General features: G+C 36.6%; 1 pseudogene; it reads left to right on the forward strand.

The window, feature by feature from the left end:
- The first annotated feature begins 360 nt into the window (after positions 1–360).
- Positions 361–5,220, forward strand: LOC105138311 (uncharacterized; annotated as a pseudogene).
- Positions 5,221–5,480: the final 260 nt, after the last annotated feature.

Consider the following 5,480-nt stretch of genomic DNA (forward strand, 5'->3'; position numbering starts at 1 on the left):
ATTCCATATTCTCATTATATCTCCACCGATCCTTATAGGAAGTGTGAGATGGAAAAAACCAATACTATTAAGGAATTTTTTACCAGATCAGATTTATGGCATCAAATTTCTTCCCTAAATCGGTCCAAGTTCCTATAGGTTTGGAGTCCTCCGTGAGAACTTTCTTAAGAGAATCTGATCTGGTTCGTTCCTCATCATAAGTTAAAGGAAAACCTGAAACAAATAACAAGCATGCATCATCCATATGGTATTTTGCATCCATTTGTGCATTTCATTCATTTTACTTGCATTCATTCAAGTTGAAATATAGGTCCCCCAAAAGACCATAAAATTCATTACACTTGACTACGAAGAAAGATAATGGAGAACGAAGAAAGAGCACATCTAGAGGCTCATTATCAAAGGGAATTGGAGAGCATGAAAAATGATATTGCACGACTTACAAGTCTACTCGAGCAGACCCTGGTATCCAAGTCCGAAAAGGATACCTCTACTCAACCAGCAGTTGCAACTCCATTTGTATCTACCCCAGTAGCTTCTTTTGTATTCACTTCTCAAAATTTAGGGGCAAATCCCTCTTTATTTGAACAACAGTTCACTACCAATGTTCCACCAGCACAAGTGCCGATTGTAAACTTGACAACTAATGACTCGCATAGGATGAGATTCTCTAAACATGATGATTATGATAAATTGACCGCTCTAGAAGAAAGATTGAGAGCAGTTGAAGGGGCAGACTTATATGATCTCGTTCATGCTGTAGAGATGTGTTTAGTCCCAAATGTAGTTGTACCCAAAGAATTTAGGGTACTAGAATTTATCAAGTATACTAGAACTAAATGTCCAATCACTCATCTTAAATCTTATTGCAATAAGATGGCAGAAGTGGTGAATGATGAGAAACTTCTCATCCATTTCTTTCAAGACAGTCTTTTTAGATCAACACTAAGCTGGTATACAAGGCTAGATAATACAAAGATTAGAAAGTGGAAAGATTTGGTCAAAGCTTTTGTGGAGCAGTATAAATTCAACATGGAGGTAGCCCCGGACAGGTCAAACTTGTTAGTCATGGAGAAAGGCAACAAAGAGACTGTAAGAGAATACACTTTGAGATGGCATGAAAAAACATCTGATACTGTGTTGAGAAGACCAGTTATTGAAGCAGAAGATTGCAAAGATGGAAATCTCCATGCCTTCGAGATTGTGAACATCGAATGGGCACTAGAGAATACGGTGTTGAGAAGACCAGTTATTTCTGATACTGCCAGAATGATAGCTAAATGCTTTTTGAAACATAGGCTACCATTCCAGAATGATCCAATTGCTGGAAATCTTAAAAGAGTCAACATGATGAAAATTAAGGTTGCTGATCAGAGGTTTGGGCTTGGCTTTAAACCTAAAAAAGATGATCACAAGAGAGCTACTAGGATAAAGTGAGAAAGAAGGTTGGCCAGAATAGAAGGAAAAAAGCCAGAGGAAAAAGACATTATAATCCCACCTATTCATGTTTCTTTTTCAAAGTCAACATATGTGATGAAACCTGAAAACATGTTGGAATTCTTGGGACAAAAACTTACTGTCATGGATATCAACAATGTAGAGAAAGGTGAAGGGAAAGGTTAGAACTGTGATGATGAGCAAAAAACAACAAAAAAAGATGAATTATTGTCTCAATTAACTGTCCATTCTCTAGAAGAGAGTCCAACCAACGCCTTTGTGTGAAAGCTTTCAGTTGATGAAGCATTCTAGAATTGGGAGATTGAGGAAGCCCTAGTTGTTTTCAAGAAGAATTCTGAAAGTGAATCCTCCATAAATCCACAAACATATTGCATTGAAAATGAATAGTTAAACTTTGATAAGGATGAGATTGCAATGGATGAAGAGGAATGGAATGAAGAGTTTGCTAGACTGGTAAAACAGTTGGAGCATGCTTAGAAACCTGCAAAGGAAGAATTAGAGGTGATAAATGTAGGCACTGAGCAAGATAAAAAAGAGCTAAAGATTGGAACTCTAATTACTATAGAAGAAAGATGTAGTTTAACCTCACTACTACAAGAGTATATCGATGTGTTTGCCTGGTCTTATACAAATATGCCTGGTTTAGACATTGATATTGTACACAGATTGCCTTTGATAGAAGGATGTAAACCTGTTAAGTAGAAATTAAGAAGAACTCGCCCGGATATTGTGCTCAAGGTCAAGGCAGAGATAGAGAAGTAGTGGGATGCTAGTTTTCTAGAAGTTATTAAATACCTTTAATGGGTATCTAATATAGTGGCAGTACCAAAAAAGGATGACAAAATCAAAGTATGTGTAGATTTCAGGGATCTAAACAAAGCTAGTCCAAAAGATGATTTTCCTTTTCCTCACATAGACATCCTAGTAGACAATACTGCTAGGAGTTCAACTTACTCCTTCATGGATGGATTCTCCGGTTATAACCAGATTAAAATGGCTAAAGAAGATAAAAAGAAGACCATTTTTATCACACCATGGGGAACATTTTGCTATAAAGTGATGCCATTCGAGTTGAAGAATGCTGGAGCCACATATCAAAGGGCAATGGTGACACTTTTCCATGATATGATACATAAAGAGATTGAAGTGTATGTTGATGATATGATTGCCAAGTCTAAGCATGAAGAAGATCATGTTCAGGTTTTAAGAAAATTATTTGAAAGACTAAGAAAGTATCAATTAAAGTTGAATCCTTCAAAATGCTCGTTTGGGGTGAAGTCTAGAAAGTTGCTAGGATTTGTGATAAGCAATAAAGGAATAGAGGTCGATCCTGATAAAGTGAAAGCAATTCAGGCTATGATAGTTTCTAAGACCGAGAAAGAAGTAAGAGGCTTCTTAGGATGCTTGAATTACATCGCTCGATTCATATCTCAATTAACAGCAACATGTGAGCCAATTTTTCGATTACTTCGAAAAAAGAACCCTGGTACATAAGACAAAGATTATCAAGAGGCTTTTGATAAAATAAAGCAATACTTACAGAATCCACCTTTGTTAGTGCCACCTGTGCCTGGAAGACATTTGATCTTGTATTTGATAGTAACTGAGGTAGCAATGGGTTGTGTGTTGGGACAACATGATGAGTCTAGAAGAAAGGAGCAAGTTATCTATTATCTGAGTAAGAAGTTTACCGATTGTGAATCCAGATATACTATGACTGAGAAGCTATGTTGTGCTCTTGTATGGAGTATAAAACGTCTTCGATAATATATGTTGTATTATACCACCTGGTTGATCTAAAAAATGGATCATCTTAAATACATCTTTGAGAAACCCTACTTGTCAAGCTGAATAGCAAGATGGCAAGTAATGTTGGCTGAGTATGACATTGTATACAAGACAAAAAAATCTGTAAAAGGAAGTGTAATTGCTGATCATCTAGCAGATAATGCTATCAAAGATTATGAGCCTTTGAAATTTGACTTCCTGGATAAGATGTGTTGATATTAGAAGAAGACAAAGAGAAGAATGATTGGTGGATCATGTATTTTGATGGGGCAGTGAATGTTTCTAGTAATAGAGCAGGGGATGTGATAATCTCACCTGACAAGAAGCAATATCCCGTCTCAGTCAAACTATAATTTGAATACACTAACAATACTGCTGAATATGAGGCTTGTATCCTTGGATTAGAAGCTGCTTTGGAGATGAAAATAAAAGCTTGATGTCTATGGGGATTCAATGTTAATAATCTGTCAAGTGAAAGGCAAATGGCAGACCAAGGAAGAAAAACTGATACCATATCAACAATATCTCTCGAAACTGACTAAGGGCTTTAATGAGATAGATTTTACCCACATGAGAAGAGACAAAAACCAGTTTGCTGATGCTTTGGCAACCTTAGCTTCTATGGCCAAAACTAATTACGAAATCAGGGTACAACCAATCTGCATTGAGATTAAAAATTTTCCAGCTCATTGTTGTTCAATTGAAGGAGAAATAGATGGGAACCCATGGTTTTATAACATCAAGCAGTTTATCCAATATCAAGAGTATCCTTTGAGGGCATTTAAAGCAGTTATGAAGACCTTGAGAAGGTTAGCTCTAGAATTTTACCTGGATGGAGAAATTCTATACAAAAGGTCATTCAATGAAACTTTACTAAGATGTCTAGATGAAATCAAAGCTAAGGTAGCATTGCAAGAAATTCATGAAGGAATTTGTGCAACTCATGCAAGTAGGCATATGATGGCTAGACAATTACAATGATCTGGGTACTTCTAGATGACCATGGAGAAAGATTGCATCGATTAAGTCAGGAAATGTCATAAATGTCAAGTGTATAGTGATAAGATAAATGCACCTCTAGCTCCTCTATTTAATATGACATCACCATGGTCGTTTGCAATATGGGGAATAGATATGATTGGGCCATTCAACCCAAAGGCCAATAATAAGCATCAATTTATCTTAGTAGCCATTGATTACTTCACAAAGTGGGTGGAGGCCAGCTCTTATGCCCATGTAACTCAAAAGGTGGTCAAGTGTTTAATTGAGAAAGATTTGATCTGCTGGTACGGTTTATTTGAGAAGATAATGACCGATAACGCCCACAATTTTAATGGAAAAATGATCACAGAATTGTGCGTGAAGTGAAAAATTAAACATTCAAACTCATCTCCCTACAAACCAAAGATGAATGGTGTTGTTGAAGCTGCAAACAAGAATACCAAGAAGATTATCCAGAAGATGGTAGTCACTTATAAGGATTGGCATAAGATGCTTCCCTTTGCTCTACATGCATATCGCACAAAAGTAAGAACATCTACTGGAGCTACACCTTACTCACTAGTATTTGGGATGGAGGCAGTGATGCCTTTGGAAGTAGAAATTCCATCTTTGAGAGTACTAATAGAATCTGAACTAAAAGAAGCTAAATGGGCTAAAGTGAGATATGAGCAGCTAAACATGATAAGTGAGAAGAGGTTAGTTGCAATTTGTCATCACTAGCTATACCAAAGAAGGATGGCCAAAGCATATGACCGGAAAGTCCGACCAAGGGAATTCAAAGAAGGGGATCTTGTACTAAAAAAAATCTTACCACTGCCAAGTGAAGACCGAACCAAGTGGGCACCAAACTATGAAGGCCCATATGTAGTGAAGAAAGCCTTCTCCGGAGGGGCTCTGTTGTTAACTAGGATGGATGGAGATGATTTACTTAGGCCTGTGAACTCTGATTCTGTGAAAAAGTATTATGTATGATGTGTTTTATCTAATCAAAATCAACTAAGTGAAGTTTTGGCCAGGAAATTCTCTTTGCATATACCTCACCAAAAAGCCCATGCATAATCTCAATGGCTCAACAATTTGATCTTTCAAATTTTTTTACAAGAGAACCCATTCTTCTTAAATGAGGTTTTAAAAGAATTGATTTTGTTTATGATTTTAATGAAATAAATCAATGATTTGTTTAGGATAATGTTTAAAGCAATTCCCTTGAAAGAGATGACCATACAAGTCAA

The sequence above is a fragment of the Populus euphratica genome, unplaced genomic scaffold (assembly GCF_000495115.2).
Source record: "Populus euphratica unplaced genomic scaffold, PopEup_1.0 scaffold77.1, whole genome shotgun sequence".
Classification (NCBI taxonomy): Eukaryota; Viridiplantae; Streptophyta; class Magnoliopsida; order Malpighiales; family Salicaceae; genus Populus; species Populus euphratica.